The 23,782-nt window shown below is 36.3% G+C and overlaps 1 long non-coding RNA gene across 1 annotated transcript in view; it reads left to right on the plus strand.

Annotated features, from left to right (window-relative positions):
• LOC109266668 (uncharacterized) overlaps positions 1 to 23,782 on the plus strand; it is a 96,575-nt gene that overhangs the window by 55,915 nt on the left and 16,878 nt on the right. The window lies entirely within an intron of this gene.

Raw genomic sequence — 23,782 nt, forward strand, 5'->3', positions numbered from 1 at the left:
AAGAGACTATGGATATACATGAATGTCTGCACCTGCATTTAGGCAGTAGAATGGAACACTGTTGTTGGGTGTAGGTGGATTTAGGAATCAGCCAATAGCAGTCTCAACTTTTCTTTGGTTATTTGGTGCTGATGCTAGTATTGATTATGGTTTAGAGACCAAATAGGATTAGGTAGATGGATGAATATCTAAGGGTGAGTTTGAAGGAAAAAAAAATGACCTACTTTCTGCAAGTTCACTTCAGATATGTTTGTGTTTGCTTGATACTTTTATGACCCAGGGATTTATAATCCATCCAGAATTCTGTGGCCAGATAAATCTTTCTAAAACACATCACTGCCCAGAAACCTTCAGTGACTTCTCACTGCCTATAGTAGATGATATAATTATTTTAGCCTGATGTTTTCAAGGCCTACATAATTTGGCCTCACCTGTTTTGCTTTATTTTTCCACTGCTACCTAAATTCAGAAAGTATAGGTTAGTGGTTTAGAGCACAAGCTTTGCATTTGTTTGAATCATAGCTTTGAAAACTACCAACTGTGTGATCTTAAGAAATTTAACTCTCTCTTCTAGTTTCCTCACCAATAACACAGACATAATAATATATATCTTACAAGATGATAAAGATTAAGCGAAATAACATTATGTGCTTAGTACAGTGCCTGGAGTACCATATATTTACACTACGTTCAGTACTTCATTTAGCTAACTCTACTTACAAAGTGCTTGGATACTGTTCTAAATACTTTGTAAACTCATTTGATCCTTGTAACAACCCTCTAAAATAGGTAATATGATTATCTTAATTTTAGAGAACAGAAAACTGGGGTATAGGGAAATTAATTAACTTACCATTTTAATGGCTAATAAGTAGTAGTATATTTCAAACCCAGGAAGTCTGTCTTCAGAGGCCATGCTTTTAATCACTAAGCCATGTTACCTTTCAATAAATGGTGAATATTATATTAATACTCTACTTACTATATCTTAAACACGTAATGCTTATCTCTGCCTCCTTGCTAATATTCATTTCATTCCACTATGCCAGGAAAGTGTTTTCTACTTTTCTATACAAATCGTCTTAATCTTTTCTTTCTTTCTTTCTTTCTTTCTTTCTTTCTTTCTTTCTTTCTTTCTTTTTCTGTAGGTCTTTCATTTCCTTGGTTAAGTTTATTCCTATGTATTTTAGTTTTTTGGATGTAATTTAAAATGGGATTGTTTTCTTCTCTTTCTGCTACTTCATTATTAGTGTATAGAAATGCAGTAGATTTCTGTCTATTCATTGTGTATCCTGTGACCTTACTGAATTCACTTATTAGTTCTACTAGTTTTTTTTGATGGAGTCATTAGTGTTTTCTATCCGGAGTATCATGTCATCTGCAAATTGTGAAAGTTTACCAATTTGGATGCCTTTTCTTTTTCTTATCTGATTGCTGTGGCTAAGACTTCTAATACTATGTTGAATAAAAGTACTGAGAGTGGACATCTTTGTCTTGTTCCTGATGTTAGGGAAAAGCTCTCAGTTTTGTTGACTATGATGAAAGCTGTGGATTATTCATATATTTATATGAATTTCATATTCTAGAAATTTATTATGGTATAGTATGTTCCCTTTAAACCTACATTATGGAAGCTTTTTATCATGAATGGATGTACTTTGTCAAATACTTTTTCTGTATCTGTTGAAATGATGATATGTTTTTGAATTTTTTTTAACATTTATTCATTTTTGAGAGACAGAAAGAGACAGAGCATGAGTAGGGAAGGGGCAGAAAGACACCAGAATCTGAAGCAGGAAATGATGATGTGTTTTTGATCCTTTCTCTTTATATGGTGTATCATGTTGATTGATTTACAAATATTGAACCACCCTTGAATCTCAGGAATAAATCCCACTTGATCATGGTGAATGAGTTTTTTAATGTATTGTTGGATTTGGTCTGCTAATATTTTGTTGAAGGTTTTTGCATATATGTTCCTCAAAGATATTGGCCAGTACTCTCTTTTTTTGTAGTGTCTTTATCTGGTCTTAGTATCAGTTAATCCTAGCCTTATAGAATGAATTTGGAAGCTTTCCTTCCTTTTCTATTTTTTTGGAATACTTTGAGAAGAATAGATTTTCTTTAAATGTTTGCTAGAACTCTATGAAGCTGTCTGATCCTGGACTTTTGTTTATTGGGAGTTTTTTGATTTCTGATTCAATTTCATTGCTGGTAATCAATCTGTTCAAAGTTTTTATTTATTTCTGATTTGGTTTTGGGAGGTTATATGTTTCTAGGAATTTATTTCTTTTTGATTGTCCAATTTGTTGACATTTAATTTTTCATACTATTCTCTTATAATTCTTTGTATTTCTGTGGAGTAGTTGTTATTTCTCCTCTTTCATTTGTGATTTTGTTTATTTGAGTCCTCTCACTTTTTTTGGATGAGTTTGATAAAGTTTATGCATTTTGTTGATCTTTTCAAAGAACCAGCTCCTGGTATCATTGATCTGTTTTTTGTTTTGTTTTGTTTTGTTTTAGTTTCTGTTTTTATTTATGATCTAATCTTTATTTCCTTCTGGCTTTGGGTTTGTTTTTCTTTTCCTAGCTCCTTTAGATGTAAGGTTAGGTCATTTATTTGAGATTTTTCTCACTTCTCATTGTTATAAATTTGCTTCTTAGAACAGCTTTTGCTGCAGCCCAAAGATTTTGGACCATTGTGTTTTCATTTTTATTTGTCTCCATATGTTTGTTTTTTTTTTAAATTTTCTTTGTTTTTTTTTTAATGTTCAATGTTTATTTATTTTTCAGAGAGAGAGAGAGAGAGAGAGAGAGAGAGAGAGAGCAGGGGATGGGTAGAGAGAGAGGGAGACACAGAATCTGAAGCAGGCTCCAGGCTCTGAACTGTCAGCACAGAGCTCAGTGTGGGGCTTGAACTCACGAACCACAAGATCATGACTTGAGCCAAAGTTGGACACTTAACCAAATAAACCACCCAGGTGCTCCTTTTTTCTTTTTTGATTTTTTTTTTAATTTCCTCTCTGATTTCTTAGTTGACTCATTCATTGTTTAGTACCATATTATTTAACTTCTATGTATTTGTGTTCTTTCCAGATTTTTTCTTGTGGTTTATTTCTAGTTTCATAGAGTTGTGTTTGGAAAAGATGCATGGTATGATTTCAGTCGTTTTGAATTTGTTGAGATTTGTTTTGTGGCCTAAATGTGATATCTTCTGGAGACTGTTCCATGTGTACTTGAGAAGATGTATTCTGCTGTTTTAGGATAGAACATTCTGAAAAATTTGTTAGATCCAGTTAGTCCAATGTGTCATTCAAAGCTTTCTTGCTAATTTTCTGTTTTGATGGTTTATCCATTGATGTAAGTGGGGTGTTAATTCCCCTTCTATTATTGTATTACTATTGATTACTTCCTTTATGTTATTAACCACCTTATGTATTTGGGCATTTCCATGTTGGGTGTATAAATATTTACAATTATTATACCTTCTTGCTGGATTGTTCCCTTTATGATTATATAGTGTCCTTCTTTGTCTCTCATTAGTCTTTGTTTTAAAGTCTATTTTGTCCAGTATAAGTATACCTACCCTGGCTTTCTTTTCACTTACATTTGCATGATGACTACTTTTCTATCCCTTCCCTTTCAATCTGCATGTGTTTTTAGGTCTGAAATGAGTCTCTTGTAGGCAGCATATATATGGGTTTTACTTATTTTATTTTATTTTATTTTATTTTATTTTATTTTATTTTATTTTATAGAAAGAGAGAATGTGGTCAGGGGAGAGGCCTAGAAGAAGGAGAGAGAGAGAGAGGGAGAATCTTAAGCAGGCTCCCTCGTGACCCTGGGATCATGACATGAACCAAAATCAAGAGTTGGATGCTCAAATGACTGAGCCATCCAGGCACCCTGGGTCTTGCTTTTTTATACATTTCATTGCTCTGTATCTTTTTATTGGAGCATTTAGTCCATTTACATTCAAAGTAATTATTGATAGTAATTTATTGGCATTTTGTTACTTATTTTATGGTTGTTTAAGTAGTTGTTCTCTGTTCCTTCTTTTGCTCTCTTCTTTTATGATTTGCTGGCTTTCTTTTGAGATATACTTGGATTCCTTTTTCTGTATTTTTTGCACATTTTTAACTTGTTTTTGATTTGTGATTACAATTAGGTATATACCACTATGTATATACTATTTTGTGCATATAGTGCTCTATATTAAGTTGATGGGAACTTAAGTTTGAACCCATGCTTTACTTGACTCCTCCCTATGTTTTAGATATATATAAATTTTTTAATTTACATCCTTTTATTTAGTGGATCCCTTAACTGATTTTTTATAGATATGCTTAATTTTACTGCTTTCTTCCTCCTTTTCTTACTACTACTTATGTTCTTTCTTTTCCCCTCGAAGAGTCTCCTTTAACATTTCTTCTAGAGCTAGTTTAGTAGCCCTTTAACTTTTGTTTGTCTGAGAAATTCTTTCTCTCTCCTTCTATTCTGAATAATACCCTTGCTGGATAGGTATTTTTGGTTGCAGGTTTTTCTTTTTCTTTCAGGATTTTTTTTTTTTTTTTTTTTTAAGAGAGAGAGGAGGAGCAGGGAAAGGGGAAGAGGGAGAGAGACAATCTTAAGCAAGCTCGGTGCAGGGCTGAATCCCATGATCCTGGGATAATGACCTGAGCTGAAATCAAGAATTGGACACTCAACCAACTGAGCCACCCAGGCACCCCTCTTTCAGCATTTTGAATATATCATGCCACTCCTTTGTGGCCTGCAAAGGCTCTCCTGAAAAATCAGCTGATAAACTTATGAAGTTTCCCTTGTATATAACTGTCTTTTTTTTCTCTTGCAACCTTTATGGTTTTTTAAAAATTTTTTTTCTAGTGTTTATTTATTTTTGAGAGAGGGAGTAGAAGTGGGGGAGGGGCAGAGAGCTAGGAAGACAGAGAATCCAAACCAGGTCCCCCACTGCCAGTGCAAAGCAGACATGGGGTCGAATCCATAAATCACGAGATCATGACCTGAGCCAAAGTTGGATACTCAACTGACTGAGCCACCCAGTGGCCCCATCTTTCAACCTTTAAAATTCTTTCTTTATCACTACTTTCTTTCACTTTAATTACTATGTGTCTTGGTGTGGACCTCCTTGGGTTGATTTTGTTGACTCTGTCTCTCCTGGATCTAGATTTCTGGTTTCTTCCCCAGATTTAGGAAAATTTCAGCTATTATTTCTTCAAATAAATTTTCTGCCCCCTTTCCTCTCTTTTCTTTTTTCTAAGGGATTCTTATAATGCAAATGTTATTATGCTTGATGGTGCCACTGAGTTTCCTTAATCTATTTTCATTATTATTTTTTCTCTCTCCTGTTCACCTTGATTGCTTTCCATTACTCTGTGCTCCAGGTCACTGATCCATCATTCTTTTGCTTCCTCTAGTCTACTATTTATTCCCTCTAGTGTACTTTTAATTTTGTCTATTGTGTTTTTCATCTCTGATTGGTTCTTTTTTTATGTTTTCCCTCTCTTTGTTGAGCATCTCACTGAAGTCCTCCACTCTTTTCTCAAGTCCAGTGAGTATTTTTATGACCATTACTTAAAAATTTTTTTAAAATGTTTATTTATTTTTGAGAGAGAGAGACAGAGTGCAAGCAGGGGAGGGGCAGAGAGAGAGGAAGACACAGAATCTGAAGCAGGCTCCAGGCTCTGAGCTGTCAGCACAGAGCCAGACACGGGGCTTGAACTCACAAACCCTGAGATCATGACCTGAGCCAAAGTCAGATGCTTAACTGACAGAGCCATCCAGGTGCTTCTTATGATCATTACTTTAAATTCTCTGTCAGGCATATATATTTCTTATCTCCATTACATTTAGCTCTCTTGCTGAGATTTTGTCCCATTCTTTTGTTTGGGACAAATTCCTCTGTCCTCATTTTGTGTAGATCTCTGTGTCTGTTTCTATGTGTTAGGAAAGTCAGCTACATCTCTTGCTCTTGAAAGTAATGGCCTTATGAAGAAGAGGTCCTGTAGTGCCCCACACTGCAGTGTCCTCTGTTTACCAGAACCTGGTGCTTCAGGGGCATGTCCTATATGTGTTAGGTACCTACTATTGTGGCTAAGCCATGTTTGATCTCTGTCCAGTTGTCTGCAATGGCTCTCTTGCTTGTTGTGGACAGGGTTTGGTTAGTAGGCCAGTCTGGCACCAATTTGGGCTTGAGTTGAATCAGACCAAGCATTTGCCAGAAATGCAGAACCATGGAGCTGCAGGGTACTTTCCGGGTGTTGTTCCCTGTGAAGCTTTTGTTGGTGGCCTGCAGTCAGAGCCTATGTCTGCCTCCAACACACTGTAGGGGCTGCAGTCAAACTGGTGCTTGTGGTTATCTTCCCCTTTCCTCAGGGCAGGAGTCACTTTGGAGTGGTGCTGGCCACTGTCATGGCTGGTTGAACACTGACAGACTTGTAACGCCACTTTGGATGGGGTTCAGCTAAGGACATATTAAAGGGGTGAATCCACAAGAAGGGCAGGGGCGGGGTTTGTGGTGCCAGCAAGGCCCTTGCTGGTTTCTTGTGTGAGGGGACCTGCACCCACCTAAGAAGGTATCTGTGGAGGCCAAAAATCTTAAACTTTCAAGGCCATCTCAGTGTCTGCCCCTTTTGTGAAGCTTTCCAGGATCCCTCAGTTATCAGCGACTCTTCTCTGAATCTTTGGCACTTAGTGCCTACATAATTTAGTTGGCACTTAAAACACTGTTTTTGTGTGACTATATTACTTTATGTTGTTATTTAATCTGTCTTTGGTTTTCAACTAGACACAATTTGTGAAGGTTGGAAAAATATGTTTTTATCATCTTTGTGTCACTGGCACTGTTTAAGGGGAAGTTCACTGAACTTTGTATCAGAGGACCCCAATTCAAATCATTGCACTGGAACTAAATAAGTCTGTTGAGCTAATTACATATATTACTTGGCCTCTTTGAACCTTGACCATGTCATGTAAAATGCAGATAACAACTTATCTTAGAGAGTTACTATGGAGATTAAATGAAAAGTATATAAAAAAGTTATGACATTTTGTGTAAAAGTTGGGTGTTTTGTGCATAGAATGATCTCTGTAAATATTTGTTAAAGAAATGAATAAATGAATTAATGGATTCACCAAAGATGGAAAGAAGTCAAAATACCTGGACATTAACACTACAACTTTCAATCTGTATTTTCCTTTAAAAAAATTTTTTTTAATGTTTATTTTTGAGAGAGAGAGAGAGAGAAAGAGAGAGAGAGAGAGAGGGAGTGTGAACAGGGGAGGGGCAGAGAGAGAGGGAGACACAGAATCCAAAGCAGGCTCCAGGCTCTGAGTTGTTAGCCACAGAGCCTGACAGGGGGCTCAAACTCACGGACTGTGAGATCATGATCTGACTCAAAGTCAGACACTTAACCGACTGAGCCAATCAGGTGCCCCATAATCTGTATTTTCTTGAGCTAGTCACTTAACCACTCTGAGCATTTTTTTTCACCTGAAAACCAGAGATTAGAAGTTAAGTATGTAGGACACTTGGAAAGAATCCAGGCCTTTACAGAATTCAGCTTTGAACTGAAGTATGAAGGGCCTGGATCTTCAGGATAGAGAAGAAAGGTAATGGGAGATAGGGTGCAGACATACAAGAAGTGAGGGGTTATAAAACACAAACTTACCTTTTTGCTCAAACTAAGCTCTATCTGTGACTTTAGCTTATGAAGACCGGCTAAAATTCCTTAGATTCAAATTTTTTATAAATACATCACTGCCTAGCATATCTGAAGTTCCTCTCTTGGCTGCAGGGTAAAGAATTCCAGCCAATTTCTCCTCATAAAAGTTCAGCTTGAACTTAAATTCCCTACCCACAGGAAAAATTTATCCAAAATTTCACATGACTGACATGTAGCATTTTAAGATTTCTCTAACCACATAACCATGGATTTCTAAATAGTATGTGAAAGTTCTTGATTCTTATTAGGCTTACTGGTATAAGTCCAGCCAACTTTCACATTTTTTCCTTTTCTTGATCATTCTTCCAAAATAAGCCAGCATTTGCTAAATTCTTAGAGCTTATGATATGCACTTATATATCCAGTATCTTTCATAGTCCAGGTTTCCATAGTCAGGGTTTCTACCACCTGATCCCCTTGTGGTCACTTTCTATTTTTCTTTCTATCAGATTCTAATGGCTAGTTAATCTGTGTTTCTCTCTGGGCTCTGTATTCTTATGCTTAGAGTCTGCTCAGCTCTCTTTTTCCCTTCTTTCTTAGCCTTAACACAAATTCTGTAGCCTGTAAGTTGTGGGAATTATGTGGTTAAAGAGAAGAGACCTCAGGTGGGGATGAGATGGTTAAGAAAAACTTGAAAATTAAGAGACAAGAAACCACCTTAGAAAAAAAAGAATTTCAAGTTATGAGGAGAAAGTCTTCCAGGTAGCACTTAGCTCAGAAGAAATACTACTTTGGTCAGGACCTGCCTGCCCTACTTCCACCCATGGTTTATAATTATGTATATCATTTGCAGGCTGTTCACGGTCCAGTGAGATTCAGAGTCTCTCTCTCTCTCTCTCTCTCTCTCTCTCTCTCTCTCTCTCTCTCTCTCTCTCTCTCTTTCTGATTCTCTCTCTCCCCACTTACAAATAGGACCTGAAAAGAGACTATTCCAGCATTTTTCACAGTTATATAAGGACCTGGAGAGTAATTAATGCATTAGAATTCACTGTCTTGTGCTTCAGTAACTTCCATAACCTCCATTACATATGACTAGTCTGCTTTATCAACCCTGGCTCATGATCTGAAATTTGGATATTCTACCAACTTTCCCTTTGCTTCTTCTTTCATGGAATATGAAGTCTAACTTTAAATCCTAGCCAGGAGGCTGGAGATTCTAAATTTCTTATTGGGTTTTAATGAGCCACTTTCTGCAGAACTGAATTCTAGTTCTCCTTAAATTATTTAGTTATTAAGAGTCACATTGGCAAGATGACTGTATAGGAGTTTCTAGAGCTCTTCCCTTCCCAGAAACATCAGTTTGAACAACTATCCAGGCATAAAAATACCTTCATAAGAGCTAATGATTCCAGGTGAGGGTTAACAGAACCTACACAGAAATAAGACAAGATGCATTGAAGACAGTAGGAAAGGCAGTTTCATATTACCCCATCACCCCTCCCAGAAGCCTGGGCAGCCCAGCAAAGAGAGGGGTTGAAATGTGAAGTAAGTGACTGACAGCATTAGTCTACAGCCATGCTTGACCACTTCCTGCAAGCCTAGGTAGCTATCATGGCCACAGGCTTCCAGCCTACTCCACCTCCAGGCTGGCCCCCTTTACCTAGACTCCAGACCACCTTTTGTGGGCTCCTGACCCCTCCCTATCACTGGGCCAGTTGTTGTGGCCCCAGGCTTCTGGCAAGCCCCAGTGTCAGGCCCCACGGAGTTAGACTCAAGGCTGGCTCCTTGGCCTCAGGCTACAAGGGTCATGAATAATCAAAGAAAGGTGTCACCAACAAAGGAAACTAATAAAGTTTCAATGACAGACCCTAAAGAAATGGAGATAACATGAACAGTCTAACAGAGAATTCAGAATTCAGAATATTCCTCTTAAAAAAAAATCCAGTGAATAAAGGAAAACATAAAAACTGAACACTATTTCCATTGAAAAGGTCTATTGTAAGTCTTACTGTTCCTGTTTAAAGTATTAACATTTTTTTTTTCCTATCTGCCTTTAAGATTTTCTCCTAATGTTTGGTTTTTAGCAGTTTGAATAAGATAGGCTTGGATTTGGTTTTCTTTATTTATTTTGGATAGAGTTTGGATTGCTTCTTGAATCTGTAACTTGAGATCTTTAATCAATTTCAAAAAAAAATTCTTGAACATTGTATCTATAAATGTTGCTTTTATCTCTTCCCTCTCTCCTCTCTAAGTAGCTCTCATTCTCTCCCTTTGTCTTCTGAGATTCCAGTCACAGATATATTAAACTTGTACACTGTATTCCATCTCTCTTTTTTTCTGTCTATGTTTCAGACTGGATTTCTTTTTATGCCATGTCATGTCATTCACTAATACTCTTTACAGCTATGTTGATGCCCATCACCAAGTGTTCCGAAAACTTAATTTTTGTTCTAGAATTTATATGATTCTTTTTCCATAATTTCCATTTATCTCATGGAATTCTCCAACATCTTAGTAAATTACTTGAACATATTAATCATAGTGATTTTATAGCATGTATTTAAAATATCAGTATCGAGGTATCCTGTAAGTATGTTTCTATTTTCTGTTTGTTATTTGTGCATGAAAAATGACAAACTAGTTCAAGCTCTAGATGGTATCTTCTTCCAGAGACAATTTAATTTTACTTCTGGCAGAAAATCAAGTTCAGGGAAGATCACTATAATCCAGTAAAAGCTGAAATGATTCAAAGCTGGGCTTCACTTTTTTTGAGGACTGATCTACTTCTTACTCTTTACCATGTAGCCCTTCAGATTCCTAACCAAATGCTAGAGGTGTTTTAACAGGGCCACACTTTTTTAGAAGTCCTGGAACCATTAGCTGGTTCTCTGAATCATGAAAGTGCTGAAAGCTTTGCTCAGCTGCTCAGCCTCTTAGCCACTGTGCTATTGTTTGATGTTAATATTCACTTGTGGCAAAAAGTGACTCTAATATCTATGCTCCCTTTTCTTGGCTTCTCTCTTCTTCTTACTGTTCCACAAATCCTCACTGCCTTGGTCTCTAATACTGTCTAACTGATATTTCATTGAGAATTTAATGTGATTCTATTTTCTTTCTTAGCTATAGGTTATCATATTTGTTAGCATATCACTTACTTTTTTAACCTGTTTTAGTGGTTTCCCTAGAGCTTGCAATATACATTTATAACTAATCCAATGACATTTCTGAATAACACTAAACCACTTAGTGGGTAGTGTGAATACCTTATTAATAAAATAATCCTAATTCCTCCCTCCTGTCATTTGTATCACTGCATGTATCTATATATCTATCTGTAGGGTATAGGTATTTCACTTACATACATTAGTATGTATATATGTATATATGCAATATATATATATATTATATACATAATCAAATGTAGTGTAGCTGCTATTATTTTGAACAAACAGATCTATTAAGAATGAGAATGATGTTTTTTTTTCCTTTTACCTTCACTTACCAATCCTTTTCCCATGCTCTTCCTTTCTTTATGTAGATATGAGTGTCTTATCTATATTATTTTCCTTCTCTTTAAAGAACTCTTGTAACATTTCTTAAAAGCCAGGTCTACTGGCAACATATTTTGTCAGTTCCTGTCTGAGAAAGCCTTTCTTTCTCTTTCATTTTGAAAAATAATTTCGCAGAGTAAAGAATTCTAGGTTGGTGGGGTTTTCTCCTCTCAATACTGATTATTTCACTCCACTCTCTTCTTCTTTGTTTGGTTTCTGAGAAATTGGATATTATTTTTATCTTTGTTCTACTATAGGTAAGGTGTTTATTTCCTCTGGCTACTCTAAGGATTTTTTCTTTACCTTTGGTTTTGTATAGTTTGAAACTTATACTCCTAGTTATAGTTTTTGTTTGTTTGTTTTATTGTTTTTGTTTCCTTTTTTTTCTGTGTTTTTGTTTTTTATATTTATCTTGCTTGATATTCTTTTGGCTTCTTGGATATGTTGGTTTCTGACATTAATTTGGAGAAATTCTGTAATTATTATTTCAAATATTTCTTCTGTTCCTTTCTATATTTCTTCTGGTATTTCCATTATGTGTATATTTTGTAGTTGTCTCACAGTCCCTGGATAATCTGTTGTTTTTGTTTTTGTTTTTTCAGTCTTTGTTCTGTTTGGTTTTTGGTTTTGGAGTTTTCTGTTGATACATTCTCAAGCTCAGAGATTCTTTCTTCAGCCATGTCCAGCTTATAATAAGCCCATCAGATGTGTTCTTCAATTCTGTTGTAGTGTTTTTGGTCTCTAGCATTTCTTTTTGGTTCTTTCTTAGAATTTCTATCTCTCTGTTTATATTTTTCTATTCATCAGTTTTTGCATGTTATCCACTTTATACATTAGAGCCTACAGCATATTAATCACTGCTGTTTAAATTCTCAGCTTGATGATGCCAACTTCCTGTCTGGTTCTGATGTTTGCTATGTGTCTTGCAACTATGCCTTTCCCCTTTGATATTCCCTGTAATTTCTTCTGGATAGCCAGACGTGATGTATCAGGTAAAAGGAACCTCTATAGGAGTTTCTGGGTGGCTCTGTCAGTTGAATGTCCAACTCTTGATTTCTGCTCAGGTCATGATCCCACGGTCGTGGGATCCAGCCCCACATCAGGCTCTACACTAAGCATGAAGCCTGCTTAAGGTTCTCTCTTTCTCTCTCTTTCTCTTTCTCTCTCTATCTCTCTCCCCCTCTCTTTCGCCCTCTGCCCCTCTACCCTCCCATGTTCTCTATTTCTCTAAAATAATTTAAAAACGGAATCTCTATAAATAGGCCTTCAGTAATTTAGTGGTGAGGGGGAGAGAAGCATTTTATAGTCTTATGATTAAGTCTCAGTCTTTCAGTGATTCTGTGCTTCTGGACTATGAACATCACACATGCTTCTGGTTTTTTTCTTCCCCCTTAGGTAGGAAGGGAAGGTTACAGTAGGCTGGAGTTGGGTATTTCCTTTCTTCCATGTAGAGGGCTACAGCTGACTGGATTTGGGTATTTTCTTTCTCCCAGGTCAGTTAGGCTCTCATAATACCCCAGCAACTCATGCTCTGGTAAACTAGATTTCCCAGAGGGCAGGCCTTACTGAGAACAGAGGGAGCTGGTGTATTCCAAAATGGTTCCTTTTCCCCTTCCCCTGCCCAAGGGGATTTTTCTCTGATGTTCACTGTGGGAATCTGGTTGAGCTCTTGGAGGTAAATCTCACAATATTGTGGGGGCCCTACTCTGACTGGGTTCCCCTGAGTTTTTGACTCTCAGAGTTGTCGATAGTTAGCTTTCAGTAATTCATCAATTACAATTCAGGTTTCCTACCCTGGCACTGGTGCCTGAGGCAGTTTCTGCTTGTAAATTCTACTCTGGTAACTGTGACTGTCTGTATTTGCCTGTTTCTTCAGTTTTGGGGACAGCAGTTTGTTCTGTGTTTTCCCCTCTCTGTGAATTCAAGAAGAGTTGTTGATTCTTCAGTTCATTCAGACTTTTACTTGTTGTTAGGGCAGAATGACAAGTCCCACACTCCTTGTATCTGGACCTAAAAACTGGAAGTCTCTTCTCTAATTGATATTAAAAATTGTTTCCCTTTTTTCTAGTTGTTCTTGGCATTAAGGTTGACCTAAGCAGCCTTGTCAGCTGATGCCATTAGTGTAACTCAGTTCTTCCTAGGCTCAGTCCTGCTCTTTACTCCCTTCCACTTTATTTTTATTTTTTTAAGTAGGCTTCATGCTCAGAAGGGCCCCAACTCATGACCCCAATATCAAGACCTGAGCTGAGATCAAGAATTGGATGCCCAACTGACTGAGCTACCCATGTGTCCCTATTCTTGCACTTTAATCTTGTCTACTCATCTCAGTTTTCCTGGTTTAATCTTCACATTTTCTAAAATCTTTGGCTTGGATTCATGTGTCTGTTATACCTATTCCTCACTACCTTTAGTGGTAATCACAGGCCACACAGGTGTTTCTGGAACCCAAACAACATAATAGGTCATCATGAATTACCCTTTACTTGTCCAAACAAAGCTCTTTGGTTTGTGAAGAAACAAACCAACTCAAGCTAGTGCAAATAAAGGAGAGTTGTTGTGAGGATATAGAGGGTGATTTTAGGAACATTTAAAAACAAGAAATGAAAAACAGCCTACTTCCATATGTCTTAGCACTGAAAGGTATTTAAAAAACATTTTTTTAAATGTTTGTTTATTTCGGAGAGAGAGAGAGAGAAAGACAGCATGAGCAAGGGAGGGGCAGAGAGATGGGGAGATACAGAATATGAAACAGGTTCCAGGCTCTGAGCTGTCAGCAAAGAGCCTGATGTGGGGCTCAAACCCACGAGTGGTGAGATCATGACCTGAGCTGAAGTCACATGCTTAACCGACTGAGACACCCAGGTGGCCCTGAAAGATGTTCTTTTTATCTCTGTGCACACACATTCTCTCTCTCTCTCTCTTTTCCCTTTTTGGTGTTTGCTCATTTTACATAAGGTGGACAATTCAGTTCTATACTTTTCCTCTTTCTTATAACATAGACTTTTTAATTTAGGAGGGCTTTAATTTTGTGCATACCAACTTTTCAACCCCTTAAAGGTCAGGGGCCATGACTATTACTTAAAGATTCAGTTACCTGAAGGCTATCACTTATTATTCTTTTCTCTAAAGGAATTATACAGAGTTAATAGCAGTTCATCAAAGAATAAAGTATGAATATATTGATTTATCTTTAAGTACCATATATCCCTAAATATGGGTTGAACTAAGCTGGGGCACATGGTTGAGGCTAAGGCCAAAATAAGACTCCTTGCTACCTTTTCTTAAATTCTTCCCTAACTTATTTCCTAAATCCTTATCTATTCCTTCTTTTTCCTTTCCCCCAAACTGAAGGTGGAATCTTTCTTTCTAGAGCAGTGGCATATACTTCTTTTTGCTTCTGTAAACATGTCTAATTAATTATTTCCTCTCTGCAGCAACCAGCTTTTTGTCTTATTAATCTTTTACATGGTCCAACATGACTGTCCTGGCCCTGATTATGTAATTCAAGTCCTATCACTAATTACTACAGTGTGTGTTTATTTTTCATTTATTTGTGGCTAAGCAAAGCATTGGTCTTGGAACTGGTGTCCATGCTTCTCTAACAAGGTGTGGTAGTCATGGTGCTATGGACATATGGCATATAGGAATGCTCCTTTCAGGCTCTCTAAGAGGGAAATTAAATCCAGAAAAATGAATTAGATATGTGGGACTTGATATCTTCATAACACCTACCTAGGCTGGGTTATTCTTTAGGATTAAGACATATGTGGACAGAATGGAATGTTAAAAGGGTAAAATGGGGGTGCCCGGGTGGCTCAGTTGACTAAGTGTCTGACTCTTGGTTTCAGCTCAGGTCATGATCTCACAGTTCTTGGGTTTGAGCTTCCCATCAGGCTCTATGGTGACAGTGCAGAACCTGCTTGGGATTCTCTCTATCTCCTCTCTCTGCCCGCCACCCCCCTCCCCTCCGAATAAATAAACTTTTTTTTAAAAAGAAAAGGAGTAAAAAGGATGACAAATAATCAGGTTGACCAGAGAAAAGGATATGTGATAAAATCCAGGACTAGGACAATTACATAGTTTCCCTGTAATACCAAATATTACTTATAAATTGCTCCATATCTATATGTAATTAAATTAATCATTACTGAATAGTTAAATCCAAATGTTCTTCCATAATAATCTTTAAGAACAAGTAAACAACGATCTATCCTTATGCATACCTATTGGTAAAGGCATAGATAGGCAGACAGGTAGAAATAATTTGGTAAATATACTGGTCATAAATTTCATGTTCTTATAAATAAGATAATTTAATTTTGTCTTTGATTTTAATAAAAGTAAATCTAAATTGAAACTTTATAGCCACCACATTCAGTGTTTTAGTTTAGAACATGAATGGTGCTCCTTGAATTTGGGCAATGAAAATTCTTCACAAGTGTATGTTGCTGCTCCCTCAACTTCAAATAAGTATTTCCATTTATTTGTTTGTTTAATCTATGCATTTATTTATATATTTATTATAACATTTCTATCCTACTAATGATCTAGATATTTTTGTGTTTTTTAAAAAGTAGTTTGTGGCTACTGTATTCTCTGAGTTCTTCATTTTAAAATAGTTGTCTTTTTTAATTTTGGTAAGATGTCTTAGCTGGATATAATACTTTTGGACCATACTCTGTTTCTCTCAGAACTTTAGAGATATTGCTCCAAGGTTTTTTGGAAATCATTGTTTTGGGGAAGTCTGAAACCAATATGACTTTTTTTCTCCCCCTTGCAGGGAATTTCTAAAAAATTTTTTTCTTATTTTTGAAATTCAGTAACTACCAGATGTACCTTTTGCTGATCATTGTATTTGTTTTATTTCAAACAGAATGTCTTTTTGATAACCAAACTTAGGTTGTCCTTTGTGCATAGTTGTATTGTATCTTTGGATATGTATTTGCATATAGTTCTGGGGTTATAGAACTCAAAATAATTCATTATATCTTTGTTGTCTCAGGTTGGCCTTCATATCCATTACCTTTTCTCTAATTGCTTTAATTGTTTTGGCTTTTTCCTCCATGTTTGCATAATTATCTCAAGCATTTCCTCTGTATTAGTAATTCTGTTTTGTTTCTTGCTTCTTCTAAGTTATTTAGTAGGTCTTTTTTTAATTTTTTAATTTTTTATTTTTTTATTATTAATTTTTATTATTATTTTTATATTTATTTTTATTATTATTTTATTTTTTATTATTAATTTTTTTAGTAGGTCTTTATTTTATTTTTTTAAAGTTTATTTATTTTATTCTGAGAGAGAGAAAACCAGCAGGGGAGGGGCAGAGAGAAAGGGCGAGAGAAGATCCAAAGCAGGCTCTGCACTGACAGCAGAAATGTGGGGCTCAAGCTCACAACCATAAGATCATGAAGTCGAATGCTTAACCAACCGAGTCATCCAGGTGCCCTTATTTTTTTTTAGTAGGTCTTTTAAAGTGCTATTTTTTTTTAATGCTTCAATCTCCTATTTCTTCTCATCTTACTGCTTTTTTATATCATTTTTAGGTTGATGAAAAGCTTACTTTTATTAAATTTAATCTTTTTTTATTATGCTCTGCTATTCAATGCATTCATAATGGATTTTTTTCCATTATTTAGGTTTTTGTTTCAGAATAGGCTATTGAATTCCATTTTGCACACCCTTATTGTCCACTGGTGTTTTTCTATAGTGCAATATGCTATAGTTGCTATGCCATTTTCCTCTCCAAAATGTTGTTTTTGTTTAATGTAGGTATTACTTTTTCAGACATTCTGTTTGTTTTGATATAACATAGATGATTTCTCTTGATTTGGTTCATTATTCTCTCTAAACCTAAATTTTTAGGCTGGACAATTTGTATTCCATCCACTTTACTGTAGCTTGAGAGTATGGGAGTATTTCTGGAATTGGTTAGAGCTAAGATAAAATTATATGAAGTACTGTAATACTCTGAGATTTGATCTTCTGAGGCATTGCAAACTATAGTATATCAAAATTCACTCTATTTTATCATGAACATATCCCATTCCCATAGTGAGGAGATACCTTAGGGCTTGAAGTAACTCTTTTAATTCAGTATGGAGGTCCAGAGCCTTTGTTTCCAATAGATAGCCCTAAAAATTTCTCTAATTTCACCAGTCTCTAATCCATCCCTCTCCATACCAACCTCCTACCCTTTCTTCCAAGCTAATTGTGTGTGTATGGGTGTGCAAGAGAGAGAGGTTGAGAAGGAGTATCATCTCATCTCAATTTAGTTATCTCCAAATTTGAGATAGTGAGAATTATCAGAATTTTTCAAGTTACCAGTGCTGGAAATGCAATGTATATAAAAGCTCTATGAAGACTTCCACTAAAGAAATCTACTTGATTTTCCTAAATCCAGAATTTCTCATATATATATATATATATATTTTTTTTTTCTTCCCTCTAGGATAATGACCAATATTAGTTTGTGATCTCTGATTTCTAAAGTCCCCTAAGTCCACGTATCCTAAATAGGGATTTGAGAGGGCCAGTCTCAGTGTGTGGTTGACCTGGAAGTATGTGGGTTGGAAGGAGGGTGAAGCCTACAAAGGGCATAGGCCAATGGAACATCATGGATGGTGCCCCATGACTGAAGATCCACTGACATGATTTTCTGATATCGGCTGAGAGTAAGAAAAGTCAGAGTCAGTCTCAGTTGTATTCTAGAGAGGATGGAGGGTTGAAACTAGAAAAATCAAACTCCAAAGACTAAATGTTCAGTCAGGAAAGAAGGTTAAGCCAGAAAGATTTAGGAGTTGGATAAATGCAAGAGCAGAGTGAGGAGTAAAGAGCAAGGATTGAAGATAAGAAGTATCAAAAGTTTAAAAGATAATTGTGTAGTATGGAGTGGGCGTGCCAAGTCTGTTGTCTCTGGGGATGCCAGTTTACTGTATTAGAGGCTCTGGAGTATAGGAATATTGACTGTTAATGGGTTCTGTTTTAAGTTTTGTCTCTGATGGAAAGGACTATTTCAGTTAATCTTTGGGTATTCAAATAATAGGAGGTTTTCTAACCACTAGCTTACCTTAGATGTAACTGCCAATTGCATTAAAAGATATTTTCAATGGCCTGGCATTAATACAATGAATACATACATTAAGTAACTGGCACAGTGCTTTATCACTGTGTATTTGTATTTAAATTTTTTTTTTAACTTTTATTCATTTTTGAGAGAGAGAGAGAGAGGAGAGCAGGAGAGGGGCAGAGAGAGAGGGAAACACAGAATCTGAAGCAGGCTCTAGGCTTTGAGCTGTTGGCACAGAGCCCAAAGTGGGGCTTGAACCCACAAACTGTGAGATAATGACCTGAGTTGGAGTCAGATACTTAACCGACAGAGCCACCCAGATGCCCCAGTATTTTTTTTTTTTTAATGAATCAAGGTATTTGATGTTTCTAGAAACTGTAGTATATTTAGCTCTCATCCAAATTTACACAACAGTAGGTTGAGGTACTCATTCTGTAAGACAGTTATCATTCTATGTCTTATGCCACACATATGCCAGGCTACTGATATACAGAGTTGAACAAGATATAGGTCCTGTCTTCAGAGAACTGTGTTCAACCCTAAGGGAAAATATTATATAGATTGGTCTGTCAGAGTTAATGCCAAACTTTCCTTAACAATACTTGAAAAGTTTTGTTTAAAATGATATCTTGGGGCGCCTGGGTGGCTCAGTCAGTTGAGCGTCCAACTTCGGCTCAGGTCATGATCTCACGGTTCAGGGGTTTGGGCCCCATGTCAGGCTCTGTGCTGGCAGCTCGGGGCCTGGAGCTTGCTTCGGATTCTGTGTCTCCCTCTCTTTCTGCCTCTTCCCCCACTCATGCTCTGTCTGTCTCTGTCTCTCAAAAATAAATGTTAAAAAAATTAAAAAAAAAATGATATCTTACGGCAATAGTTCTCAAGCTAGGTTTTACATTAGAATCACCAGGTATCTGATGCCTGGTCCTGTTCCAGGGCAATTAAATCAGAATACTTGGATTTGGGCTTTTGCATCATTATTCTTTAAAACTATACTAGCTTCAACTTGTGTTGAGAACTGGTGTGTTAGAAGGAAAATTAAAAGTTAATTGGTGAAAACCAAAACAATACCAATGAATGAACTGTGCACGAAGTTTTAAATAGTTAAGCATATCTATAAATATGTATATAACAAATTACAGATATAACACATAGCTATATGGCTCATCAGTTTTTGTCTGGTGTTAATTATCTATCTCCCTTCATTAGGGTATTGATAAAAATCCATAGCTAGTTTTGACTGAGTTAGTGTCTTTGTTTTGGTTCTGTTATTGACTGTGATCCAATACTTTTCTGTCTTCTATTTTTATTACCCCTGATCATTTACCTGAGAATGAAATTCTTATTGTGAAATACTCTCATTTATTCTGCAACTACTATAATTCAGTCATTGGAATAGAAAACAGTTGTTCTTAAATCTTGCTTAGTGTTAATCACCTGGAGAGCTTTAAAAATTGCTGATGCCTGGGATTTACCTCTGACCACTTAAATCAGAATTTCTAGGAGTGAGACCCAGTCAATTGTATTTGTTTAAAATTATCCCAGATGATTCTATATACAGCTGGAATTAAAGACCGCCGAGTAATTGATTGTTGTCATAATGGACACCAAAGAATTATGCCTTCCTGTGTCCATAAGCTTTTGCAATGTGACTTCTCCAATTAACAGATGGAGTCTATTTCCCCACCTTCACTATAGCTGATTCTCTAGGTGAATACAACACGTGACTAAGTTGCAGGTGAGGTCAGAAGAGGAACCACCTCAGAGGAGTGAAAAGTAATAAAAATAAGTTTTAAGCCATTTGGCTTAGGGGTGGTTTGTTACCCAGCAAAGTCCAATTGAAATACACTATTGTGGGGGCGCCTGGGTGGCTCAGTCGGTTAAGAGTCGGACTTCGGCTCAGGTCACGATCTCGCGGTCCGTGAGTTCGAGCCCCGCATCGGGCTGTGGGCTGATGGCCCAGAGCCTGGAGCCTGCTTCCAATTCTGTGTCTCCCTCTCTCTCTGGCCCTCCCCTGTTCATGCTCTGTCTCTCTCTGTCTCAAAAATAAATAAAAACGTTAAAAAAAATTAAAAAAAAAAAAGAAATACACTATTGTGGAGGCTTTCTGTAATAAGCTATGACAAAAAACTATTTTGGATTTTTTTCTTTACCTCTATTTTTATTGCTATTGCAAGAACCACTCTAATAAGTGCTTCTAAAACTCTTTCTATTCTCCTAGGTTTCTTCTTCAGATTCTTTTACTGCTGGCAGAATGAGATTTAGGCAGAAAAAGAAGAATTTCATGTCGGTACAAATGCCTTCCTGTTTTTCTCTAGAGTACTTTTTCAGTCTGATTACCAAATGTTTCCTTTACAACTATAAAGATCAAACGAACCACCTGCCCCTGGGGCTGGGGCTCAGGCAGACTTTCATAACACTACATGTGGATTGCATCAACACTTTGGAGACTCAGTTTCACAAGTTAAGGTCCAGAATAAAGAAATCCCCTTGCATTAGGTTGATCTGAGAATAATCTGAAGTCTCCGATCTATTTGCTTAGAGTGGGTCATGTAAAAGAGTTGTAATTTGCACCTTCACTATGCTCTCAGTGATGAAAATTACTATAATTTTGCCTTAATAATAAGATCAACTATTTTAACAGGTCTGATTAGAAGGTCTTCCTTGTGAAATTAGCAGTGAATAAAAACAAGAATTGTCTATATCATTAGTTGGTAGGAAAATCTAGGTTGGTGGGAGGAAATGTCATAGATTTGGAGTCCAAAAACATGGGTTTGACACTCAGTTCTACTACTTAGCTCTTGTGTAACCTTGAGTAAATTGGTAATTTCTTTTTTTAATCTTAGTTGCTTTTTCTGTAAAATTGAGGTAAAAATAACTATCTCCACAATATAGCTAAGAATCTTAAAAGATACCATATATAATATTCCTTTTCAATTTTTAAAGCTTAATTAATTAAAAGTAAGACATTGTTGCTCTTGGTATAGCTATTGGTATAGATAGCATCAGGAAATAATAAATATGGAAAAATTCTTTGACAACAGCTGAGAAAAGCCACTCAGTCTCACAGCATTAGGGAAAGTGAATGCTTTATTAGGCTTCACAGTTTTCTTTAATCTCTGAATCTCAAAGCACCTTGTAGAATACTTTTATTAATTTATAAAACTCCATGAAATACATTTGTTTCTCCTTAAATTTCCTTTTTAAACAAGGTACTTTTTCTAGGACATATAGTAAATTTAAGCCTAACCCAGTAAGGACCCTCAGATTTCTGAATTTGAATAAAGAGGGGTTCTGATCCTTTTTTTATGTTGTAATTTCTGTGTCTTATTTAAAATATGCAAGTCTCTTGATCTTGTCTGCCTTCACTCAAAGCCTGTCCCTTGATGCTTTGATGTAGTGAACATGCCTGTGAAACTCAAATCCTAGACAGGTGGCAGTCTTCAATCCTTACATGTTAGGGATAGGGACAGGGATAGGTTTTGGAGGGAACTTACTAATTTCTTTCTTCCTTAAGTATCTGAAAGATGCCCATTAAAAATATGTGAACCAGATTCTTATACTTGGAGCCCAAGTTGAACTCTAGTTGGAATCAGAGCTGTTGAAGGCTGCATTTTACTCTTTGGCTCCTTGACTAGCATGTAGGAGTTTTTCTTTTGGCTTACTTAATGGTAGTCTGATGATATGCATGACCTAATGGGGCATTCAGCCAAGACTTGTTTAGGTACTAGAAAATGCAGCTATAATTATTCTCTGTATGTCTGTGCTTCTTTTCAAGGAGTTCAGAGAGCTCTGCATACATGATTTAATCTTCCTGAGTAAGGTGAGCTAGATGAATTATGTTATTATATTAGAAAAATTTACCTTCACTCTTTCTATTGTCATATCTTCTGGCATCTTTACTTACTGGTATTTAATGATCTGATTTTTTCCATGGATGTTCCAAATTGTTCTCTTTCCACTATGAAATAAACCTGGTTTCTGTCTATTCCCTCATACTCTACTCTTAAAGGAAAGGGCATGTGTGTGAATGGATAATTAACATATATTATGTTCTAGTCCAAAGAAATGTCATTAAAGGTGAATTTCTTACTTGAGACAAGTAGTGTGTGGCAAAGGATGGTACATTTTGAGGACATGTAGACCTTTTGCTATCCTTCAAAATAAACCACAGATATTTTCTTATGCCTAGAACTGATGTTGTTTATATCTTCTTTTATACAGGAATTGCCTATTGTAGACTCTATTTTAGGGCGACTGGAAAGTGAGGAACAGTACATTTGATAGGTTATGATTCTGATTATTAATGGCTATGGTCTAATATCTGCTTTTGACAGGGTCTCACTTACAGACGTTTCCAATACTCAGTGCTGAAACTTTGATCAGATAATCAGAGCACTTTGAATCTGAGGCTGCCAGAGGTTTATCAAACTGATTTTTCTTTATAAATTTTGCTGATTTCCTGTTTAACTCAACACATGTTTATTGCAGGGAGTTTTCCATATTAAGTCAGTTGAAAAATGAGCCATTTTCCCTCCTAAGGATTAGTTTTCTCTTCTCAAGAGATACACAGACATACACAAACATCTTTTGAACTCTGGTAATTATTAATTCAGTGTGCTGTGTGCAATGTACATGTGCAGGTGATATGAGTGGGTAAGACACCAATAATGTTTACTTCACTTACCATTGTAGGACTCTTTCCACTAAGACTCAAATTCACTATCAGTCTAATTGCCTCAAGATTATTTGGTTTTATATAGGATTACACTTCCATGGACGTCTTCCAGAACTTATTCACAGGAGACTTAAGCAGAGGTCATGCTGGCTTTTCTAAGTAACTTTCTGGAAGAGAAGAGCATAATTGCCCTTTTCCAGGAAACTGGTATTCATCAAGAAAGTTTTGCTTTTCATGTCTTTCCGGGTGGACATTAGTGGATTTATAGGCATGCTGCTCAGGGTCTCTCCAATTCTCTTCTGTGTTTTTTGCTTCCATCTGTGACTTTCTTTGAATTACATTTTCCCTATTGATCTGACTAAAGGTAAGTCAAACTAAAACACAAGAGGGAAATAAATATTTTTAATGAAATAACCCCTGAGAAAGAAGAATAATTTCTTAATCTACTACTATAAAATAAAATCTCTAAGTAAAAGATATTTTGGTGGTAGGAGGCAATTGACACTTTTCTCCTTTATTGAAATTGTTTATCATAATGAAAACACACCCATGCCAGCACAGGCACACCCCAAGCTTCTCTTTTGATAGATAGGTGCTTGATTTTGTAGTTTGAATATGTTTTTGCATATGTTTTCCTTTGGCAGTTTGATATAAGAGAAAGAAGGAGTATGAACTTTCAAGTCAAAAGGGCCTAGATTGGAATCTGCATCTGCTGCTTACTGTTGTATAACCTTGGGCAAATTAATTAACCTCTCTAAGCCTATACTTCTTTCCCTGTTAAAGGAGATTAATAATGTCTAATTTATCAGAG

This window comes from Panthera pardus, unplaced genomic scaffold, assembly GCF_024362965.1.
Source record: "Panthera pardus isolate Hobbes unplaced genomic scaffold, ASM2436296v1 HiC_scaffold_11, whole genome shotgun sequence".
NCBI classification, from domain to species: Eukaryota; Metazoa; Chordata; class Mammalia; order Carnivora; family Felidae; genus Panthera; species Panthera pardus.